Source organism: Colius striatus, chromosome Z (assembly GCF_028858725.1).
Source record: "Colius striatus isolate bColStr4 chromosome Z, bColStr4.1.hap1, whole genome shotgun sequence".
NCBI lineage: Eukaryota > Metazoa > Chordata > Aves > Coliiformes > Coliidae > Colius > Colius striatus.
The window spans coordinates 23,081,662-23,107,138 of NC_084790.1; the positions used below are offsets into that span (position 1 = coordinate 23,081,662).

The 25,477-nt window shown below is 42.0% G+C and overlaps 1 protein-coding gene across 4 annotated transcripts in view; it reads right to left on the bottom strand.

Moving 5' to 3' along the window:
* SEMA6A (semaphorin 6A) overlaps nucleotides 1-8,732 on the bottom strand; it is a 109,801-nt gene extending 101,069 nt beyond the window's left edge. For 2 of the 4 annotated variants that reach the window (XM_062018758.1, XM_062018753.1), the window contains exon 1: nucleotides 8,164-8,732. The gene's annotated coding sequence lies outside the window, so the exon portion shown is untranslated. Of the gene's footprint in view, nucleotides 1-6,429; nucleotides 6,505-8,163 lie in introns of those variants that run through there. The other 2 variants (XM_062018754.1, XM_062018756.1) reach the window with 2 other exon arrangements.
* Between the last annotated feature and the right edge of the window lie 16,745 nt (nucleotides 8,733-25,477).

Here is a 25,477-nt window from a genome sequence, read left to right on the forward strand (position 1 = left end):
TGATCAGGGTGTGTTATTGTGTTCTATCAGATTGTCAATCTGCTAGATACATGCACATAGTGAGTTTAACAGTAAAAAGGCTGGAATTAATTTCATGTAAAATATGCGTACACAACTGACTATATGCAAAAGCCAGACTATAAACCAGAAACTTGCATACTATGTCAGAGTATAGAATTACAAATACAGATTTTCTAGCAAACAAAATTTTGTTGTCTTTAAAATTCATGTGAAATTTTTGGACTTCAATTTATTCAGTTAGTAGGACTCCTGCGGGTGGATTACAAATAACAGACACATGTTCTCAATCTGTTTGTTGATCTCAACTACAAGATTGGGTAGTAAAGTCCCAAGATGATGCGTTAAAACTCACCTTTGAATTCAAGCTAACCATCTGAAAGTTAAAAAGTGACTAATTTTCCAGGTTAGTTCCAATTATATTGAATTCTTTAATCTAAACTGCACAGCTTTTAACATGATTCTTTGCTTGGTGTGAATATTCAAGAAGCTTCCCCCTCTCCCACTTTGAACAAAGATACCTATCAAGCTTATCTGTGCAAGAAACAAATTGCTTTATTGGAATTGGACGGAAATCACTTAATTCTGGAGACACTGTAATGCAAAGTGCAAAAGAAATGGTATTTTAAATATCTGCTAAAACATGTGGCTTACTCTTGCTCATACAGAAATGATGAAAACGTTTTCTCAACAGGGAAAGAAAAAGGAGACCATGATTTGCTTAGTGAAAGATGTTTGCATATAATTTATATTATGCATAACTGACAAAACAATTAATATTCAGCACTACATTGAGAAGCCAGTCTTCCAGCTACTTTCCTGTTAGACCTATTCACCACCTTACCATTTTTCTCATTTGTCAAAAAAGCTATTTCTGACTACTCACAGCTTTGCATTTCTGAAAGTATGCATGTTTTAACACTGAATTTGTAAACAGATATTGAAACATTATTAAAGAAAAAATACTGCCAATGCCAACACAATGCTGAAAGAGCACTTGTAGTTCTATCTGAAAAGTTTATTTATTCTTTTCTACTTTGTAATTTAAGCTGCTCTGCAGCTAACAAAATACTCATTGTCATTTTATTAATAAACAATAAACAGTAACTCAGTCTCAAACATGATGTCTTGCTGTATGTAACTATGTTAAAAGAGAATGTAAAAGAAATTACCCGGATTTCTTAGGAAATCCTAAATGCCCTACATTACATTATCAGTAGAACTAATGAAAAGCCTTTTTTTCTCTTACAACAGATAAAGGTCGGCATTAGTCTCTGAAGTGTACAATTTTACCAGCAAGACAAAACAAAAAGCAAATCTTGGGAGTAAATATCAGCTGGACATTCACATAACAAGGTCCACAGAGACATATCCATAAGTTTCCTCTTTTAATCCAACTTTGAATAATGTTGGATGCAGTTCTCTGTTCCTTCAGAGCTCTTCTACTGCCAAAATAACTGCAAGGCTTGCAAGTCCGAGTATATCTCAAGCCTTTCCCAAGGCACCCCAACACTATCTGAGGCACTGAAACTATGGCAACCGAATAAGAAAGCAGCTTCCATGATTAATAGATGAAGATCCCAGACAGTGCCTAGCTAGGTCGTAATTCAGGAATGCAGAAGGAATTAGCATAGAATCCATCTCAATCTACCAATAAAAAGTAAATTTTGAACAGAACAGCATTTTTTTCTGCTAAAAAATACTATAGAACTATAAACTGTTCAAATTCTCATTAACATTTCAATGAACGGCTGCCTTGAGTGCAAGTAATGGATAAATGTTCACGAACAATGGTGAAGGAATGAACATAGCAGATTTCCCATATGACTATCAAAGCTATACATGGGTATACTCAATATATAGAACATCTGAGTGAAGCTGAGAAGAGGTAAGAAAGTAGAAATAATGTTTACTGCAGTCAGGAATGTATTTGGACAGAGTTTTTCCCATTGTGTTGAGAATTCATATGAGAGAATACTTCTTCTAACCACTGAACTGGAACATCGGACCATATCTGTTATATTCTCCACACTTTTCATTATTAGAAGGCACTGTGAGTCTGTCAGGGTCATTGCAAAATTGATGAGGGATAGGAATACCTTTTTTTTCCAAACATATAATCAAATAAGGGGAATTATCCCCAGTAAAAATACTCGTATTATAGTCCTCATCCACTAGATAGTCTCAGACTAAGGTGAAGCAGCAAAATAAAAATATTCCTTATTTCTTTACAAACACAAACATTAAGTTTTCACTAAAGGCAACTGGCTACAGAGACCACAAAAGTAGAGGAATTATCTTTTTTTCCCCATATAGCACAAAGGGTATAATGCTGCAGCCAAGGCTCAGCTTCACCTAGGGAGGGTATGGGAGATGGAGACAAAGGCTTGCCACACATACATGCTGCCATGTCACACGATGTGCTGCAATGCTGTACAACTGCCTCTGGAAACTCTTTCATTTCAACATTACATGAATGCTGTAAAACTATGTTTATGTAGAAAGTTCCTTGATAGCAATTTTGTTGGTAACTAAAAAAACCCTGAAAAAAATGGCATGGGGTAGTCCATGATATGTGAATTTCAAGTATCTAGTATAAATACTCTATATAGAAATGCCTATTATTAACAACACTTTCAAAGGAAAGGTCACCACAGAATGTAGTGAATTACCATATGTCTTCACTCTAGAGATACAGCAACTGGCAGTTCTGTTAATAGCTGGTTTATCTACTTCATTTTACATCTCTATTTCAGACACTAAAGAAACACTTTGGGGCTTGAGGAAAAATTCTTTTAATAAAAAAATGACTCTGTATTCACATGGAGCCTAAATGAAGTACACTCTTCCTTTTGGACGATAAATAACTACAGGTCTATACTGGGAAAGACTTTAAGAGGTTTGGCGGCAAACTATGGGATAATCCATGTTGGGTTTTTCACATTTTCTTCTTCCTCCAGTGATAGATACTTCCTCTCTTTATTAATTATAGCTGGAGAGAAACTTTAGATTTCAATAGGCATAAGCCTGGCAGCCAATTTTTTATGTTCACCTTGTGCATGAAGGCTGAGAATATGATTATTTTGTGGGTGGAGGCATAGACCTCTCATCCCTTTCCCTGTCTCTGTGGCCCTGCTATTAACTGTTAGCAGCCTTTTTAAGTCTGAAGTGACAAAACCCACAAACGCCTCTATTCTTGTCTTTCAATGAACACCCTCCTAAGACTTCCAGAATACCCTGATGCTGGAGATGCCTACCTCTTTCCTTCTAGATGTTTTTTCTCCCTCAGTCCTCACACCATATTTAATTTTCAATCCTTTGGCATCTTCCAGCTGCTAAAACAGGATACACAAAGGAGCAGAAGACAGGCAGGACATGCAACATATATATAATTGTAACACAGCAGGTGGCACTCTTCCCTTTAAATCCTAAAGCAGTGCCTTGGAGCTCTGCTGCCATACTTGCCATGTTGCAAGCAAGACCCAAAACTGAATCACTGTTCACCACAGATGGTGAAAGATGCTATAACACTGTATAAATGTGAACATTCAGTTATTTCTATGGCCATAGGTAATGGCTTAATTGCATCACAAGACAGTACATAAAGCAAACAAAGACATGTAAACGCCCCTCTGTCAGGTTTGCACTTGAATTATGTAAGTACAAGCTGCCTTCACAGACCCTACACTTATCTCAAGCTGTTGCTCACTCCAAAGACTGGTGCAACAGGCCTAAAATAAAAATATTCCTATAGTAAGGTGTAAGGCTCAGACCTAGGCTTTCCCCCAGCTGCATGCTTCTGCCTTTGAACATGGTTCACGGTTGCTGTATGCTGGTGCTCAGCAACTGGACTCCACTCTGCTACTGACTCCGCTCTGCTTACTGCCAAAATCATCTCTTGTGTATGCCTCATCTGCCTCAGAGTAATCCTGATACACAGACTTAGTGAGCATAAAATGCTGAAATATCACCAGTAAAAAGCACTGCTTACTCCTTTTATTTTTGTGTTGCCCTGTCAAAACAAAGCTTCTCATGATTTGTCAGACCTGACTTGCTCTGTAACATGGAGACCAAGATCTGACTTAACACTGAAAGCTGATAGAGAGTAAATGTACTCGCATCATAGTTCCAAGTCCTCACCAGGTATTGATTCCTAACAGAGACAGTATTTTCAGATAGGGGCCTAAATGTGAAAAAATGACTCCATTTGAGGAGTATTTAAGCAACTGCCTTTCCTCTCAGAAATTTACTTAGGTAAGCAAGGCTTTGCTAGTTGTGCAAAGTGAATGAGATCGGGAAGGACCAGGCTAAAGACTTACTTCTTCAATAAATTAATAGTGTAGGTGAAATACCACAGCACCTATTTCAAATCAGGACAGTGAAAATTTCTGTTTTAATCGGTTCAACTTCTCTCCGGTGTATGCTGACTCTATTCAAGTCAAATGCTATTTTCCAGAATTTACCCAGCTGTTTGTTCTCAGAACTCTGATACAGTATGTGGGAATCAGGTACTACACCCAAAACATTTGAGTAATGTAACAATGTGTTCTTACAAACAAGTTGGATGCAAGGCATGTATTAGCTCAGGTCAATTTAATCCTAAAACATTTTATGCCTCCCTGCTGTAAACCATGTGAACTCCTTTCATGGGTATTTATGTATGACTCTTCAAAACAAGGTGACAAATTTCCCCTTCCCTTCACAAATTGTGCACAAGCAAGTTCACAATCATCTACTTCCTTTTTAATGCAAACAGCTCTAGTCTGGATTTATCACAGGTCATTAATTTGATCTCTCTCCTTTTCTTTTTCTTTTCAAAAATTCAAGGAAGGCAACTCCTCATCCTTTGCCTGACCTATCTCCTTCTTCAGTCTTAAACTCTAATAACTATGATCATCCATTTATAAACATTAAGAAGGAACTATGGCTAATATTCACTTTTATCTTCAAGTAGCTAGAGATGTTAGATAGCAATGTTTTTCATAGATGTTAGTGCTCAATTATTAATTTTTGTTCAGGTAGTACGAGTTCAGTTGGCAAGAGTGGTTTTGCCATTAATAATATACAGTTTTAACAGAGCCTAATTGAGAATATATACAACATTTGTGACCATAGGATTCACCTTCCCTCAAAGTATCCATCCATGCTTCAAACATTTTATTCTTATTACATGAAAAGCAAATGTTGTAAATATAGTTCTATGGTATCACTTAGTATTTTAAAATTCATTTAGCAGTCAGACAGAAACCTCATATGGGCATTCTGCTACTGAACTAAACTTCCATGAAAGCCAGGGATTTTTCTCCAGTGATGAGTGGTGGAGAATGGAGGTCAGCGTTTTTAGGCATAGGAAAATATTTGGCTTTAAAAGGCATTAGTATATATCCTCTTTATCTTATACCTTAGGTAAAGCTACCATATTAAAACCGAGCTCCTTTTAGATAAAATTATACCCTAAAAAGTGAAATGCCTTGGCAACTGTACTTTTTTAAGAGTGACAAACCTTTCCAATCTTACTTAGCTCTCAACTGCTTATGAGACAATTCCATGAAGAGGAATTGGATTTTCTGGAGCAGACCCAAATTTCCTCACAATACACTAGATTGGTCTCATTAAAAACAGAACAAAACCAAACCAACCCTCTGAAGTTAACCAGAGCAAGATCATTTTGCTTTTCTAGTCTGAAAACAAATGGCAAAGGAAGCCCTTAACATGATAACAGCTAAACCTTACTCTGAGAGAAATGCCACAAACTTCTCAAAATCTCCATGAGTTCTGTGACTAAAAGAGCCTGACTCTGCTGGGCTTTCTCACGTTGATACCAAACGACTTGCCCGCCAAATAAAGATTACTTAGATAAGACTGGCTCATTATATGACAAATGAATGTAGAACAAAAGCAGTCACTGCACTAATTTTTACAGAGACAGGGAAAATCACACCTCTAGATACTGTCTTTGAGGTTAACTTAACAACCACTATAATTGCTGGACGACACTAAACAAGTTAGCAGAATCTATGTCAAATAATATGCCACTGCATACAGTCCTGTGACAGAAAATGGTTGTGGACATTTATCTCTTAATTTACTACACCTGCAAGCCGCGTGTGCTCCTGATCAGTCACCTCGCAGTTCAGGAATTAGCATCTTCTGCGATTTATTATTGAGCTAAAACCTTTATTTTTGCCATTCTGATAGTGAAATAATAACCTGTCTACAGCAGCTAGAAATCCGCGCTGCACAGGCGCTGCCAGCACAAGCGCGCATGTTTACAAACTTCAAAAGCAGCAATTAGCTCCAGAGAGGAACAGGAGAACAAATCTCCCTCTCAACAAACGGTCAAGGTTAGAAAAAATAGAGACAGACCCATTTGCCCGAAGAAAACCCAGTAGCTATCGCCTTGCGACTCACCCTGGGAAGAGCAGAGCAGGACGCAGACACTGAGAGCGGACAGAAGGGCATCTCCGCTGCAACTGACCGCGCGGCAGACACAGCCCCGCTTCCCTCGACAATCCCCCGCCCCGAGCCACCCCCGGGAAACGCCTCCCTCGGCCAGGATGGAAGGGGACAGCCGAACCCTCGCTAGGAGCCGGTACTTTCTTCACGCGGGAAGGAGACGCAAACTTTTCACCGCCCTCCCCGGCGGCGGAGCGCAGGGCGGTGCTGACCCTCCGGCGGCCCCAGGGTCTGGCCAAGCCTCCCCCTACCCTTCTCCGGCTCTGCACCCCCATGCACCGCAGGCCAGAGCACGGCCCGAAGGAACCTCGTGGAGAGCTTCAGTCACAGCTTCGAGCGTGTCTTGCCGTCAGCTGGCAGCTTTCCCTGCCCGCGCGTATACAGGGACAAGTTGTGTGTGGTGTGTAGGGGGAAAACCCCTCCTCGGCAGCATCTCCCCCCCCGCCCCCCAGCATCAGCCACACGAAGGCGTCCCTCTCCTCGGTGGGGTCGGGTGTGTGAGGGGCGCCGCGACGCCCGCCCGCAGCCCCTCTGGGAGGTCTGAGCGGACAGTAACTCCTTTGTACCAGCTGACCCTGTTTTTCGCCTTAGAAAAAACTTTCTCTTTTCTGCCGTTTCTCCCGGCTTCCCCGGGGCCGGAGGGACGAGAGGGGCTGACGGGGAGCAGGCGAGGTTGCGGTCGAAGGGAGAGACGCTGGGACACCCCATTATGCTCTCCCCCAGGCCAAGCCGCCCCGTGGGGTCCGGTCTCTCCCCGGATCGGCGCTGGCGCCAGCCCGCCTGCCCTGCGCTCGCCAGCCGGGGAGAAGCAACTGGCACTGCCGCCGGCCCGCGGGGGAGAGGCTGGAGACGCTCGGCAGAAAGGGTCGGGAAGCAGTCCTGCCCAAGAGGCGAGTCCTGCCGAGGCGGAGGGGCAGGAGTCCGCCGCCCGCGGGGAGCGGGCGGGAAGAGGAGCTCGCAGCCGCAGCCCACGGTCGTGAACAAAGCCCGCCGGCAACGCCGCGGAAGAAGTTTCCTCGCTTCCCGTCCCCTTCTCGCGAAATGCAGCCTTAACCTTGAAAAAACCGACTCAACCAAAAAAACCATCCGCCATCCAACTGCCTCGTACGGGAGAGCGGAGACCGCGGGGTTACGCCTCTGCATGGAGAGCCCACATTGTCCCTGTAACAAAGATCCCCCCCCCCCCTTCCCCGCAACGCCAGAATCACACGACCCCCGGCGGTGCCGGATTGAGCGGGTGGCGGCTCTGGTGTCCCGGCAGCCGCGACCCGCTGCGAGCAAGGAACGGGGCTGGGCAGCCGGAGAGGAGCCCAAGCAGCGCGCATGCAAGCCGTGCCGAGGGGCTAGCGCAGGACTGTCTAACTCATTCAGCAGTTTGGGTTTTTTGTTGGGTTTTTTTTTTTTTTTTTTTTTTTTTTTGGGGGGGGGGGGGGAGCTAGAAAAAGAAGAAAAAAGGCGAAGCCACGAGATGCCTGGAAAGTGGCAACAGCAAGCGCAGCCTGTGCACTTGCAGGCGGCTCTTTTTCCCTCCCTAGGCACTGCAAACGCTATCGAGACAGAAAGCAGCAACCAGGCTTATAACAGACACCATCCTCGCTCCTCCCGAGTCTGTCGGTGCGACCCGGGAGCCTTCCTTTCCGACCAACCCCAAAACATCAATTAAGGATACGGACGGGGGGAGTACTGTACCTTTTCGGTGCATGTATCTAGGCAGCTAGAGAACAGAACTAGCTGATGTAGTGTCCCATTTAGTAATCCATTTAGGGGGATCTCTCTGGGAAACTGGAGCCACTCTCTCCTTTGCAATCCTTTGTCATTACTACATGTGTGCTTCTCGGGGGATGGAGTATTTAATATTTCTACTTTCTGAATTGCAAATGCAATTAGTTCATTTCCAATGATGGGCGAAAAGCGGGGAGGGAACAGGGAGAAGAAGGGGGGAAAAAAAAAAAGGGAAAAAAAAACCCCCAAGCGTTAGCAACTCTTCTCCAGACCCAAATTCCACTACGGTTCCACTCCAGTAAGTCCCATTCAATCGCGCCTCGGGAGGTAAGTCATTGCGGAGTCTCCTCCTGCTCCCTCTCTACCAAAAGTGCTCCCGGTGTGACGGCTGCTTCAGGAAAACTCCTAGGCTGGAGCCACTCTCCGTGCCACGGCAGGAAAGCGCAGTCGCTCCTCGCCCCAGGCTACCGCGCATTGGACTGCGCGCGGCGCGGTCCGGTGAGCCGCTGTCTCCCGCCGCCGCTGCCCTGTCTCCCGCCTCCTGCCGCCCGCGCTCCTGCCCCTGGGACGCGGCTCTGTCGGCGGAGGCGGAGACAAAGCCCGGACTGGACCACAGCGGGCGGGCGGACGGGTGCGCCCTACTCCCCGCCGCGTCCCAAGCCCCGTCCCTGGTGGGCGGTGCTTCGGGTGGTAGGATGGGGCCTCGGCCGGGGCGGGGCGGTACAGCCCGGGGCGGAAGGGGCAGGCGGCGGTGGAGTCGAGCTGTCGCGTACCCGTCCAGCGGCGGGCGGTGCGCCAGTGGTGGTTTCTTCTTCTACTAGTCTCTAGCGGCGACGCTCCTATCCGTGACACCTCATCGCCGGTGCCGGGCGTTAAAGGGCTCCTGCTGAGCAGGTGCAGTCGGAGGGGATCCGCGGCTTGCAGCTGCGGCCCATCCCCCCGGAACTGCCGCCGCCTCCGACCATCATGGTCGTTCCGCTGCTCGGGGGTACGGCGACGCCCACGACTGGATGGAGTGGCCTGGACACTGCTCCCCCGGGAGCACGGTGCTGAGGCGGCGTTCGCGGTTCTCGGGGCTCCGCGGCTTCTCTCCGGGCGCGGCAGCAGAGGCCGCTGCGGGGTCCCGGGCGGCGGCAGCAGTTCGGCCACCTGGCAGAGGGCGCAGGGCTCGCCCCGGCCCGGCCGTGTTCCCGGTATCCCTGTGGGGAGCGAGGCCCGCCGATAACCCAGGTCTCGGCCGTGCTCTTGTCTTCCTTTCCCTCCTTCCGCTCAAATCCCGCCCCAGTGGTCGCTCGCTGCCTTGATGCGCGTCTCGGAGCCGATCCAGTCCGGAGCGGGAGCGAGCGGCGCTAATAACATTAATTAACCTTTCCTGGCCTCGCGCCGGGGTTGGCAGGGGCAGCGCCCTCCCGGGCCGGCCCCGATGCGGCGGGGTGATGCGGGGCCGCACCGGTGACCACTTGCTCGTCCGCCGCCCTGTGGGGGCTGAGCCGCCCGCAGCGGCTCCCGCGCCTTCCCCCGCCCGGCCGCTGGGGCCCTGGCACGGCGTTCCCGAGAGCGGCGAAGTCGTGGAACCCCAGCCGCCCACTCGTGGGTCTGGGCGTGGGCGCCTCCCTGCGCCCCGCTGACCTCTCGGAGTAACAGGGCTGAGACGGCCATGGAGCGGGAGTGGGCTGCGATATAAACCCGACAAAATAGCCCGAAGTCGGCGACCGGAAAATCTGCCTGCTCGTTTCTTTGGTGGTGGCATGCGGTCTCTGCAGAGTTTAAGCAGTAATTTCTACCCTCTAGACCCCGCCGCAGTAATGCTGTGAGGAGATCCTCCAGTTATTTCAGTGCAAAGGTATCTAGTTTCCAGAGGATTCATTTACATGTGCAATTGCTTTACCACGATTTATATTTCCTCCACGTCCCCGCCAACGAGATAAGGGACAAACAGCAACTAGGGGATTTGCTGTCAGGCCACAAAGTGTGGCATTAAAATACTTGTTTATGAGAGCTGTTTTTCTGCCTTTTATTTTCAGATAATGAAAGGACTCTGAGAAATTGGTTTGCAGTCAGTATTTGATTTGGGAACTAAAATTACACACAAATTCATTCAATTTCTACTCGCTAGATTGCAAGGGAAAGCTTTCATCTGTATAAAGGAAAAGTTTCTTCTTTCAGACATTAAACTGAATGTATACTTAGGGTAATTTTCTAACCAAAGGGCCTGAGACTTAATATGTATTTTCTTTCCCCAAAAATCTAAAACAGAAGTGAGTTCTGCACCATACAGTATAATTACTGGGGACAGATAAATTTTAGTGAAACAAACTTACCCTAGATCTGAAAGCAATTAGAGAAACTGAACAAATAATTTCTGGTTACCCAAGCATGTGTCAGAGGGGTAAACCAAATGAATGCACCTTGATTTGCCAAACAACCCCTAACCCTATTTCCACGAAGACGCTTCCAGTCTTCTCATGCTACTTCTCTCTGTTGGGAAATGAGAACAGACTGCGGTCACAGTATGATTTGTGGGAGATACTCATTCAAACAATACCAAAGGCTGATGTTCAATCATTACATGATGCTCAATCACTATATAGGTTTTCAAATGTTCAGAACTTCCACCGACTTTGTTATGGGTTTAAACAGATCTAGACTGAGCCCTTGCTTTGTGCTTCAGATACTTTACCGGTATTTCTGCAATACCACTTGCATTTGTTTGTTTGTCAGAGACGTTCTAACAGGGAACAACTTTCCCCCTCTGACATTTAGGGTTTTGAAGAATACAGGCCACATATCATGAACATTCTGTAAGAAGCAGAAAGCACTGAAAAATCTCATTTTCCCAACAGTGGTACTAGCTAAGGCATCAGTTGCTAGAAGTTTTATATTCCATTTTCTCTCCCTGTCTTCAGTTTGTAAGCCTGCACTGCTTAATTTCTTCACTTAACATATTGTAGCCCTTTTTCATCTAGCCTTCTGCCAAGGCAAAAGTCAGCTCCTCTGCCCTTCATTCCTTTACTTCTCAATTTGCTCTTAACTTACTAGAATTGATCTGGAAAGTCGGATGTATCTTCATGGTTTAAAAAAAAACCAACCCTTTTGACTTCACTCCCTGTTCCCCTTCTCCCTCTGTACCAAATCCAGTAAACTATTCTCCTCATCTTTCCTATCCCACAAAGTTTTTTAGTCTGTTTTTGTGGAACTTTAATATCAATCTCAATTCTCCATGCTGTCAGATTTTCTGAAAACAGAGACAACCTTATTTGTTTTGCCTAGACTAGTTAACAACTGTGGGCTACTCACACTGGCTTGAGGAAGGGAATTACTACCCTTATTGATGGGAAGAGACATATTTTTTCACTGCCTGCTTTTTGGCAGCTGCAGAGATGGAGAGTAGTGGTTTTTCCAGTCAGGAATACTTGGTGAGGTTTCCATGGAGCTGTGCATTTTAAAAGCCTTATCTGAACAATTCACAGGAGCTACAGAGAAGTTCTCCAGCTCATTCCAACCCCTCTTCAGAGCAGGTCTCTACCAAAGGTTGAACTTGAGTTCATATGAAAATGTTGCCGTTACCACTCCTTCCTAATCACATACAAAGTAAATTGACTTGAAGTCTATGGGATACCTGGCCTGTAGGAGGGCGACCTGAGTCCCCTTCGCTGTCAGTAGCTGACTTTTAGCTGGGTTGCGTGAAGTTTGATGCCAGTTGTACTGAGCCCCACACTGTGTACATACATATTTTCTACTCTAGCAACTTTCCAGAGGCACGTGATGGTAGAAGCAGCATACCATTAGGTAGAGTTCTGAGGAACTGGGATGCTGCAGGGGAAAATGGTGCCTTGTTGTTGAACACATCCCAGTTCATTATCTTCCCAGGTCAGAATAACCTGTGCAATGTTTCCCAGTTTCTGTATCAGTTGTTATGGTTAGATTATGTCCAGTACATTCTTTCCTCTATTTCAAAGACTGAAAGTGCAGCAGAGTTTTTATCTTGACAGGAAACAAGAGTGAGTGGCAGGGTGTAAGACCTTGATAGCTGTCTGGGAAACACTAGGATGGTAGAAGATAGTTTTGATGTCCAAGAGGCATTCAAAGCCAGTAACCTTAGGAGAGGTTGGAACTGCTTTTTTCCCTCTCCCATTCTGGCACCAGAGGAGATGCCTTGACCTGTGGGCATGTATCTCACCAGAAATAAAACCAAAATGTTCCATACAGAGACAGCTTAATACAAAGAAGTGTTGAGTTCTCTTTCACTTCAGCAATAATGAAAGCTCATCAAACTGTAAATATTATTTTTTCAAGGCAATAGTATTGAATGCCTGGCAAAGTAATTACCCCTACACAGAGAAAAATAAGATCTTTCTTTTAATCACTCTAGAGGAGTTCACCAAACTCAGCTATACTTTGAAATGTGGTTGAAAGTGGGCAGGTTTCTTAGTGCATAGCTGTTCATGGGCACATTGCAGCTATAGGAAAGAAGACTCATAAAAACAACATGGACCCCTTTCTCATTCTCTTGATGCAATATGACAATGGGTCTTGTGCCCAGCTGACTCCTGCAGAGTCAGGCTCATAGTTTAAAATTCTGAGTGCTAGATGTTTTACAGACCACTGTAAGATGTAAAATGAGATCAGGTTAAAGACAGGCAGGATGTGAGTTTTCTCCATGAATGTGATTTTTAATGACTGGTGAATCCCTGCAAAATTGGTTCCATTAACTGAGGATCTCACTAGGCATGCCACATATTTAGGTTGCTGGGTGACATGTATGGGTTTGTTTTTCTTAATCACTTTGTTTAGACATCTTCCAAATGGATACTTGGCTGACTGTAGGCTGACCTGGGGTGTGCTCAGTAAGGCAACCCAAAGTATCCGAAATCCAGGAAAATAGTTCAAAATATTATCTGCAAATACCAGGGACTCCACTGAAATATTTACCTCTGCCTGGGAACCCAAAGGGCGTCTCTCTGTGCCAATTCTGTGCAGGTTGGTCTTTACAGCTATGGAGGATTTTGGAAGGCAAACAAGGCTGTGGAGCAGATGTTTTATACAGGAGACTGCCGTGGTCAGCCCCCGCTGTACTGTGCCAGAAAAATCAGCAGAAATTCATGTTGCACTGTGAGCAACATTCACATGTCACTGTGTCATCTGGTTCCCAGAAGAGAGTGTTACATGATGGTGAAATAAGCAGAGAATACTGTGGATAGCAGCTGGACCATATGGTGAAGGGAGTGGTTCTCTGTTAAAAAAACAGAACAACAGAACATAGAAGATCAGTATGAGAAAGTGATGTGGAATTTAGCAGTTGTTAAGGCCAACAGAAATTTGCAGAGGTTTGTTATCAAATTACTCTAAACACACATGGGCCAGACCCATCTCTGGTGTAAATTAACATAATCTCATTAACGTTAGCGCATCTGTATTGATTTCACCTGCTGATGATCTGTTTTACAAAATTTCACCAGGAAGCAAACATATGGTATTTTTTAACTAGTTTATAGAGCTCCACAACAGGAATATAACTGATCTATTGTATTCCATAGACAACTGTTTTAAGTCACTAAAAAAATTATTTGCTCTTGAACTCTATTGGATTTTCTATAAAGGGAATCTACTTTCTTTACACATTGGTTGTTGATGATCTCACATTAGTCTCTTCTATTTAGAGTCTCTGAGAGGAAAATTAATCAGAAACTAAAGAGAGCATCTGAAGAGATTTTTTTTTCCAGATTTTCTTTCTCATCAATTTTATTAAGGGAGAGGACTATATGCTCCCCAGCTACTTCACGGTTGTTTAGTTTCGAGTGTTATGCTCTATGTTTTCAATCCACTATTTCAGAAATCCATCCCCCAGCACCAGCTTTTTCAGCATTGCCCTTTTCATGTTGCATCCTTTTTGAGTGCAGTGAGTAGTAGCATGTCCAAAGAAGGGCAACAAAGCCGATGAAGGATCTAGAGCACAAGCCTTATGAAAAGCAGTTGAGGGAACTGAGTGGTTGTTTATCCTGGAGAACAGGAAGCTGAAGGAGAAACCTTATCACTCTCTACAACTACCTGAAAGGAGATTGCAGTGCAGGTTGGTCTCTTCTCTCAAGTAACAAGTGATTGGATGAGAGGAAATGGCCTCAGGTTGTATCAGGGGAGATTTAGACTGGATATTAGGAAAATTTATTACACCAAAAGGGTTGTCAAGCATTGTCAAGCATTGGAACAGGCTGCCCAGGGAAGTGGTGGAGTCACCATCTCTGGAGTACTTAAAGGACATGTAGGCACAGAGCTGAGGGATGTGGTTTAGTAGTGAACTTGGCACTGCTGAGTTAATAATTGGATTTGGTGGTCTGAAAGATCTTTTTCAACCTAAATGATTCTGTGGTTCTTATGAACTGAATGGAATAAAATATGTCTCTCGGCTGCTGATTCTCTTTATGATTAGGGTTTGGCACTAACTACTGAGTTGTTTGGGTAGCAAGTGAAGAGGTGTAGAGAGATTCTCTGAAAACAGTCAAAATATATTTTGATTGGAGAGTTAAATTCATACAGTTTTCTTGAGGTAAGTCCTCTGTTCTTATCAGGACTCTGTAAAATCAGGGACTTGATCAAGAGCTTAAGGAAAACAGTGAGAAAAGATATTTAGTTTGGCTTTCCCTGTGTCTTGCAGTGGATAAATATGGTCCAAGTGAACCATTGTAGTGACTCCCAAAAAAGCAATGAACATTTCAGATATAAATGGGGGAACTAAGTGTAAAATTATCATAATTGAAAAGACAGCACTGACATAAGTCAATATTATAGTAAAAATGTTTAAAATATCAAACAAAGAGCAAATCCAATTTTAAGTAATTGGAAGTGGTTTGTTTTATAAGCCAAAAACATTGCTTTCAGTGTCTCTTCAGCTGAATTGAGCCCTTAGGAACACTCAGTAAGTGGAATTGCCAGGCAATACAATATTACCAAAGTAAACCTTTAATGGTTTCAGTATCTGAAATAAAGAGGCTTTATTCCATCCTCCTCCCCAACACACACACTTTAGTTCATAACATAAAATCTCATCCAGCTGATTCCTTTTTTTTTTTAACTCTCAAATTAATGTCAATGGAAAGAAAAAGGGGTCTGCAACAGACAGAGAAAAAAAAAAAGAGGAAGGAGAAGAGCAAAGGGGAAAAGACCAGCCAGGACAGGACAGAATGGAAGAAAGGAGGAGAAAACTCCATCTGAGAAAATTTATAAAGCAGAGTGTGCAGTGGGGGAGAGGGAGAGAAACCAAGAAGTAGTGATGGGAAGAAGAAAGGAAGAAAGAACCAAAGAGAGAGGAAAGGGAATAGCGTGTATGTGAAGTAAAAAATTAGCAACATATTGCAAAGCAATGTAGGAAGCTGGGATTGGTTAAACCTTAACAAATCAGCAGCCAATGGAAAGTGATCTTTCAGTCAGATTTTGTCCTTTGATCCTGTGGGATTACTAAATTTGAACAACAAGAAATATGAGGCAGAGTTGCTTTAGGTTTGCACTTGCTTTTAAAGAATATGAGTATTTTTACATACTAAAGGAGAAATTAATGTCAAACACATTATGCCCTGCTAAGATACAGGAGAGTGACTAAAAATGTGTTGAAAGACACACAAAGTATTTGGGAAGCAAAGAACATGTCCAGCTTTTGGCAAAGCAGTTTTGATTAGTGTCAGTCACCTTCCCAGACAGCCTAGTGAGCTATTTCAACCTGATTCTGTGTGGAAAAAATGACACAATATAGCCAGGAAAAAACAGCGCTCCAGGACACAGGTTGGATGGTGAATCACTCTAGAAAGGCACTGGGGTAACCAGTGGCTGTACCCAGATGGGCTGGCTGGAATTCATCTCCTCTTGGCTCACACCTGTGAGTAAAGTGAAAACAGGAGGCGAGTGGAAACACATCTCTCCCATTCTCCCCCTAATAGTGCCCTCACCAAAAGCCAGTAAAGGCCTGGTGTCTCATGGGGAAGAGCAGAAGATGATTCCTCTGCAAGGGAGAATGTAGAATGAGCTGTCAGTTTTAGCACACTTTTATGGGTATGGTGAGAAATTGGGGAATTCACAGGGTCTCTTCAATGACTTCTAAGTATGCTTTATCTAGGAAAGATGTTATTCAGGAAAAAGAGCTGAAATATCTTAATTATCCTTTATCTTTTTCCTAGGAGGAAAACTGACAGGATGGTGTTTTCAGCTCTAATTCCAGTAACTGGTATAGAAAGGGCTCTCTTTGTGCTTTTCCCTGTGTTGCATTAGGTCAGGAAAAGTAATAATAAAATACTAGACATGCAAATTTGGTAGCTTTTTATTTTTCCAGGTAGCTATCTGTACTCTGCCAGTGATACTGTTATTTCAAAGGTTTTTACTTCACAAGATGTTGCACTGAAGCTAGTAGAGCTAGCTGTGGAGTTACATGTCTCTTACTGTGTAAAGAGCCCCATCTGAGAATGATAATGACAACAGTATTACTGCCAGGTACAACCCGCCTCTCTCTCTTAACTGGTTGTAAGTCTGGAGTTTCCTGGTTATTAGAGCTGAAAACCATGTGTTAATGAAGCTTGCACTATTACCAGAGAATGAGGGAAGGGAAGCAGAGCCTTCCAGTGTCTGCTTGTTACTGGCAATCATTAGGTAGCCCATGCCCCTGGGTGTGACTGTCCCAGGTAAATCACTGCCTAGACATTCCAGCTCTTAAGTCAATCACTCCAATGTACCTGATACTCTGCATCAAACTCGAGAGGAAATGAGCAAAAGAAAGCTATTTCGAAGGTTTGTCACTGATCCAATAGAAAGGGCAGGAGACCAGGCAGAAACTAACAGCTAGGAGAAGCATGTTTTACTCACCATGAAAGGAAGGTTTCCATTGCTTGGGGACACATACTTGATTTATGACTCAAACCACTGTTGTTTCCTTAAAGGAAACAACCATTGCATGTTTGAAAGTTTAGTAGATAAGGAGGATACCTCATAGGTGCAGAAGTGGCAAGACTATGTATAAAGAGGAAGAAATATGGAGGAAAACTTCAGTTTGCATGAAACAAACTACAACGTGTTCATTTCTGTGCCATTAGTGATGAAAATCCCACTAGCTGAAAAATAAATTCACATATTATTGCCCAGATGCAAATTACAGCAGTATTCATGGTCTTTATTTGGTCTGTCTTGCAGGCAGCATTATTCCTCACCTTTGGCAGTGGCTTCCTATGGAGATTGCTTGGATTGTACATTCAACCTTGTGTGGACTATGAGTTAATGTTCACAGGAAATCATCAGAAAATGTATACGTGTTTTAATATCTATTTACATACTATATCAAAGACACAAAACACGATTTAAAAGTATTAAGTTTTGTCTTGGGTCTATATTCTATCGAAATCTTTAATTTGGGTGTTCAGTTGAATAAAAAAACAAAGTAGATTTACAAATGAGCAGTGTTTGATGTAGGCTGAAGTCCTTGGGCTAAAGAAGTGGCCTTACAGAAGTCTTTGGGAGTTTTGTCAGGGAGTTTTGTGGGATCAGAACAGCTCCCAGGATGCAAAATCTGTAACATTAGCCAGTTTGTAATTATGCCTCTTAACTCTGTGAAACCAGAAAAATAAGAATGCCATAACTGTAAAATAAAGAAATAAAACAGGCATTAAACAGGAAAATCTGGTTAAATTCTTGGTCTCACTGGAGTCAGTGGCAAAACTGACTCTATCCTCAGTGTGGCAATATGCCAATTTTCAAGTCCAAATCCAGATTTTGGCATGGTCTTTGTGTGTCATGTAAGACAGACAAGAGCCACTTTTTTTCACAGACTACTTCATACTGCTGAATTGAATATCCTGTTCTTACCTTTCGGGAATAGGCTTCACAGTGATTTCACCTGTACTGTTTGCTCTCAGAGAAGTGTCTGACTCCAACAAATTGATGTTGTTGTTTGTGGTTTGGGTTTTTTTTAATGGTATTTATGTTACTCTTTTTGTTTAGTCCTGTCCAGAATTTAAACATAGGCAAGATTACTGCAAAAAGTTATCCTTAGTTAGCCTTAAATTTTCCAGGAGAGTTATAAAACCTTGTAAGTGGGGGACTTATAATGAAAACTCTATAGTGACCATAATGATGGTGGCAGATAAAATATCCAGATTGCTAAAATGTCTAGTTAATGAGTGTCAGTAGGATTAGAAAATTATGAGGGTATTTTTTAAGCTTGCCATGCTGTGATAGATTTCTGTCACTAATAACAATGAAAGGTGAACAGGAATCTATGAATGCTGCTTCTTTCCTCCAGAAATCAGCACCATATCTTATTAATTAAATTGAATACAGAACAATATAAATCTCCCAGTGCTTACTCCCCTCATTTCATACATACTAATGAGGATGAGCTTCTGAAGCTGGTGGTTGGGATCATTTATTCAGCAGTGGGAAAAATAACATCAGGATTCAGACCTCCTGCTGACTTTGCACACTGTTGTGCTAGATTTATATTGGTCTACTAATAAGTAACTGAATACATTAAACAAGGCTCTCATCACTGCAAGGGTTACAAGGGACTCCTTGTTTTAGTTCCTTGTGTATTCTTTGGTGAGGAGATTAGGGGAGATGGGCCCATTATGTAAGTCTCTTCGTATTTCATCCACCAGTTCAAAGCCCTCTTTTCCAAACAGAAACTATGCCAAAGCTCTCATCAATCATTAAAAGTCCCAGCAGTTACAAACTCGCTGATTTTGATGTGAAGTGCAACAGTCCTGTCTTTTTTTTCACATAAGAAAGTGAATCACAGTATGCTTAGCAGTTCAAACTCTACATCACACAGTATGCATGATTAGTGAAGAGAGAAAATACGGGGCATTCAGCAGCCAAAGAAATGTCCCTTTAGAGCTTCTCTTTGGGAGGAAACACAATGGAACCAGCAAGCTGGATATTCCAGTGCTGCATATATGCCTGCAAAAAAACCTGGAAGAGTCCTGTATGTCCACATTTAGTTTTGAGCTGATACACTCAACTTCTCAGCCTTTTAGATTTAGGATGAGGAAATACTGACACTGTGCTGCCAGACTTGTGTTACAAAATACAACACTATTACCACACCGTATAGCGAATGCCTTGTGTTTGTGTGTGGAAGTTTGGTGTGGAAGCTTTCAAAACAGTACTGTATGGCAATGGGTAATAAACAAAGACTTTTACGAATCTGTGACTGCTGTGTTTTCTCTGTCCACTAGTTGTTAACAAGACAGGCAAAATGCACCAGCTATTTAGATCAACAGACTGATCCCTTCCACAGATGAGTTTACTCTGTGATATGGGAAACTCAATTAGTCTTTTTAGGTCAGCTTGTATAACTGCACAGGTAATTGAGGGTGACTATCTATTTGAAAAGCCCCAGCTACACTATTTGGCTGTACACAAGAGTGGGAGGTACTTTTAACCTGTTTGCAAGCAAACTAATGGCAATCAGGCAACAATTTTTTAGGAACAGACAACAAATTGGGTGCAGATTTGTGCAAATGGGCTTCCTAGGTAACCAGTGTCTCCAAACTGGCTAAACAATTAACCATTTTGTGGATGAGTTGAAGAGAGAGCTCCAGATCACAGCTTTAGTTATGTGACTGGATGATTAAGGCTGATTTTTAGAATGGTGGGGATTAAATACAGTCTCTTTTTTATTTGTATTGTGTGAGGCAATATGTAGGTGAAGCTTTGTAAGAGATTTTAATATCACAGAATCAGAGAATCACAGAATGGTAGGGTTTAGAAGGGAGTTTTAAAGATCATCCAGTTCAACCCTCCTGCTCAAGCAAGTCTACCTAGATCAGATTACTCATATGTTCCAGTTAACTTTGCACTGTGAGTAACACCCTCTGAAAAAAAAAAGTTTCTGTAATATTTGCATGTTTTGTTTTTTGCTTTGTTTTAAACTAAAATTTCTGTATCCAGTTTTAGAAAAACAAGGCTATAACATTTTCCAGAACAGGTAGAGGCTCTCCTTTGTATATCATGAAAGAGATCTCAGTAAATTTACTTTCTATTTTTCCATACATCTTGGTTGTTGCATTTTCTTCCACCTGGCGGCTCTTCTTGGTAACCTATTTTGTGAATGGAGCTGCTCTTTCCTTTGAAGTTGTAATTTGTCTTGGAAGAACTACCTAGGAAGCGTTCTTTTGTTGTTAGACCTTGAAGCAGAGTGGAGATTGTTAGTCACCTCTGAGTATGAGAGTAAATCACAAATAGTATCTTGGACCTTAGAAACTCAGTTTTACGTTATAATTTTTCCCTTGAGAGGTAATGCTCTTGCACACCCTTTCTTGTTTAGGGAACTTAATATTCCAACATCAGTGTCAAATATTGTTAATTTATAACATATAGCATGTCAAATGCTAGTGTGTGTAAATAGTAAGTGTGAAATCAAACAACATTTGGAAGAATTAGGTGAAATATAGGCAAGAGTCAAAATAATTTTGAGATACTGGTAGGAGAAAGATGTAGAGTTGAGGTTTTTTTTGTATAAAGCAGAATTTACCTCTGTTATCTCAATACTGGCTTTTTTTTTGTTATTGCTACATCTTAGAATCAGAGGTTTTCTGTATGTGTAATTATATAGAGGAAGTACTTAGCAATAAATGACTTTTCAAAACCATGACCTTTTTGTTCTGGCTCCAGCAGCTGTAGGACAAAGGTTTTATAATGCATCAGTTATATGCCTATGAGAAAAGAAACAAAAGAAAGTCTAGAAACCTCTGTTACTTGAGGTATGTGTACTGACTATGGAAATAGAGCCTTAATATCTTTTAGTTCACCAATTCTTTCTTTGCAATCTTAAGAATTCAGTTGCCGTATGTATTTACTAGAAGTATCTGTGAGTGCATCCTCAAAATATGGGGCAGTCAGGTCTGTGGATGAGATGGAGATGGAAGTTGCTATGGTAAGTCTATAAGAAGTTGTAGGAGCCTCAAAATCTTCTCTGGATGATATCCAGTCCTGGGATGCAAATTTTCCTGGCTGCAGTTTACAGCACTCAGAGTCTAAAATTATGTCAGATACTTGTTACTTTAAGCTACTTCCAATTCTACCATTGCATGCTGAAGATTATAATCCATTCTCCATTAAAATGAGTCCCATTAAAACTACATGTGTTATCATTAATCACTTATTCTTGTAAGTCTTCTGCATCTGTGCACTATTTACTTTTTGCATTACAAATATAATGAGAAAAATGATGTGTAGGGATTTGCTTGGCAAAATATCCTATGTGAATGGTACACAGTACACGTAGGGCAGTCAGGTGGAGGTGGATCCAGAAAGAGATGTAGGTATCCATTATGCAATTAAATTGCCATATCCTCACTGTAATGTATATTTGTGACTCTGCATCTAAAGCAAAGGACTTAACTAGCCATAGGGATGCTATTGACAGTTACGTCAACCCTGTCAAAGCTAGGATTTAACATACAGTTTCGCTGGACTAACAAATCACTCATGAGAGGAATCATACCTAAACATGTAAACTTATAAACTCTAAAATTATGCATTTTAGATCATGACCACTATAAAAGAACCACCAAGCAGCAAAGCTGAGCCCAGATCCAATGCAAATTTCCTTAAAACAATAAGCCTATCCAGATGAACAGCTTAGAACAATTTATGCAACTTACTATGTTATCATTGTTATCAAACCTGTTTTTTTCCATTTCAATTCCTTTGCATTATTCCTGCTTTACACTTCTACATTATATTATTAGTATCTCATATTCAACAAATGCTCAGTTCTCTCTGCCTCCAATTTTATCTATATGCCTACATTAAATGACATCCAGGAGATGTCTTCTTGTCTACGACTGATAGAAATTTTTAATGCACTACAGCATGCCCGAATTCACTTGTTTTTTCACACAGCAACAAATGTCATTTTGCAGGTTTAAGTCGCTTCCCTTGGCTCTTATTTTCTGCCCTTTTAACACTCATATACCTCCTGGAAGGATGAGATAGGCAGCTCCTCTCTTGACCCTAATCTGATTTCTCATTTTATTAGGAAGCAGTAAGGAAAGAAAGAGTCTGTGTGCATAATCAATAGGCCTTGCGGGAGCTTAGGTGTTTAATCTGCATGATGTATGTCATCTTAAGCAGTCCTAGGAGCTGGAATGCTGGGGCTGTTCCTAACACTGGTCATTTGGATTTGACCACAAGGTAAGCAGACTGGACTGAGCTCCATAAAATAATTTTAAAATGCAGCTAGTAGCAAAACACTGTCAAAGTTTCAAAGAATTTTGCAACATTTTGGTAGGAAACTTTCCATGTGTCTTGTTAAACATGCCCACCTAGTTCCAGAGACATTCGTATCCCAGGTCTGCAATGTTTGGTTACACTTCTGCTGTTTGAGGTAGAGCCTTAGATCTTTAATTCATAGGCAATTCAGTGTTCACTGAGACAATGGCAGGATCTACTCAGCATTTTGGCAGCTTGTGAAACTCAGATAAACTCTAACCTTTGCCAAATATAAATGATGATAAAAGCAGAAGTTGCTCTTTCCAGCTGAATTAAAATAAACTACCAATGACTTTGTAGTCCTCATCTTTTTTGCTGCTTTAGTGTGGTAACCTTCAGCTGGCATTGCATGGTACCTATAAAATACCCACTGTAGAATTAATAAGTAGGGCTGCAGTACCAAGCAAGAAACCATAGACGTGAGTCTGCCCTCAACTACTTTTCATCCATTAGATTCAAAGCAAAACATAAGTTGATAGATTTATCTAGGCTGTCCCTGGCAATAGGTAAGGAGTTTGGCAGTTTACCTTAAAATGCCTTTGAGTTCAGTGGGGCAGGATTTCACTGAGGCTGTTAACTGGGAGCAGACTAATATAGCGTCACCTTTTCATGTGCATATCTCAAGGCTTAGATGTGAAAAAGCCAAGTACAAAACAGTATGAAATTCTGTTTTCCTATAAAATTATTTTCAAATTAAGAGCTCACTGTTTTTTGCAAAGAAGATTAAATGCAAGGTTATTCTTTACGCAGGAGTCAGTAGACAGCACAGAGGCAGGGAAAAAAAAAAGAATCCAACCTAAAAGCAAAAACAAAGGCCTAAAGTACAGCTGAGGGGTTTTGTTTTGCATCTTATGAAAACCACTGTGTGTGATTTGACAATTTATGACTACATCTGAAGACTGAGATCTTGTCCTGTGTAAAACAGGGCAGCATATTTACGACTAGTTTTCCCTCATTTTAGCAAACATGGGGGGAAAAAAGAAGTTCCCATGACATGCTATTTTTAGTAACTCACAAAGTCACAGTGGTTCTACATTTCTCCTTCACAGTACAAGGCCTACTTTGTCTCTGAAATATTTTCAGGGAGAATAGGTGTGAAATGTCCTTGTGTGCCTGTTTAAACAGTATTTTATCTGACTTTAAGAATTCAAGTGGTAGGGTTTTGCCAGCCTGACATGTTCAGATTAAAATGTATTAAAAAGAATCACACAAACAGCTCCTCTGACAGGTCGAAGAGTGACAATCCAGGCGAGCTGGCCTCAGAGAGCTGGGGTGGCAGTGGGTAATGGAGTTTTTAAGAGATCAAGTGATTAACCATGGTCATGCAGGACTGTACATCCAAAGGTTAACACAGTGTGGGTTACAGCCTATGTAAGCAGGCCGAGGGTTGAAGAGAGGAAAAGTTCACATGCTCGGCTTTAAGTTGAGCGGAGTCTCCTTTTATTGGGAGAGATTTTAGTAGCAATATGTTGGCTTCGATGTGTTTGCAGTGCCAGCTTCATCAATCCATTAATCTGAGGACATACAAGCTTCAATCCTGTTCTCTGCCTGAGAAGACTCAGAGCTTGGAAGCCCCAGGGGAGCACCGCTGCTGCTGCTGCAATACTAGGTGTGTAAGGCTGAATAACTCACAAGCCTCCTTTATGGCCCTATTACACTTCATGTGACTGATCTGAAGGGCAGTCACACTGAGACAGCAGTGAGACTGACAAGATATGAACAGGGAGATTGATCATCCTGGAATAAACTTTGGCATGTTGATAGAGGCAGAGTGCTGCAAGAGATGTCAGCTGAAATCCCCATCAAGGGGATGAGGGAGCTGATCTTGGATGAGTACACATATCACTAGCCCATGAGATGAAAAGAGGCATAAGTAGCATCGATATATCTTCCTCTGTTTTCTGAAGCCTACTTTGAAGATTACTTTCTGTTTTTCTTTTTTTTTTTTTTAAAGTAAAAATGATTTAGCAAGTTTGTAACTAGGTTCAAGACAACTAAGCAAGGGTTATGGTTTAAATAAATGGCCTCGTAACTGATTTAAAAAGAAAAAAAAATCTGGATATAGTTCTGTTACTGTCTAATTCCTGTTATGTGATCTCATCAGAAATCATGCTACACGGAAAACAGATTAGACATATAGCTTGTACTGAGTTATTTCACTGCAGGCACATAAAGTCAAATGGAGGCATTTATGAAAAAATATTTCAAGATTACTTTTCCTCATTGTATGTATACTAGGTAGCTATTGCACCCCTAGTGATCTTAAAGAAGTACTGGCAGGAATGGGATGAAGTTCACATAATGTATCTGTGATCAGAGGAGATGGTGCCAGTTAAATCATCAGCCATTTAATGCTGTTAACTTTTCCTCTGTTGATTTGCTGCTTTAATTTCCTAAATTTAACTTCTCCAGCAATTTAAAATTCACTCCTCTTCAACTCAAAAAAGGGGCCAGATTGTCAAGCTTTCAAGTGAGTTTGCTGACCAGAAGAATCTCTTAAGAGTCTTACAGTAAATCCAGTGGAACAGTGCATTTTGTTTAAGTGCTTGTCATTAAAGGTTGGAGTGCACAGTAGACTTGAAAAGAGTTTGGAAGACTAATTCAAGTAGCAGCATTATTTTCACATGAGTGCATCAAGAAAGAGTGTAAAGGGTTATAAGAAAAAATTGCAGCCATGGAAAACAATCGATTCACATTCTCATCTCTTTTTAATTAACCTGACTTCTTTTTAGCCTTTGTCATTTACACATATCTAGTAAGGCATACCTTGGGTCTCACTGCTTTGACAAATAGAAGGAGGAATTATTTTATAGTGGTTATTCTGCCTATACAATAATTATGTCACCGAAACAGGAAAAAAAATCCATGAAGTCTTGGACAACAAGGAAAATAATTCATCTAGAATAAGCAAGAAGATATTGCTGATTGACTGACATGAACATGTTTGACATCCACTGAATCTCTTTTTTCTTTTAATTTATGGTGTCTGAAATTCATCACTGAGCACCATGTTTTCAGCTTCTTTCTTAAGAAA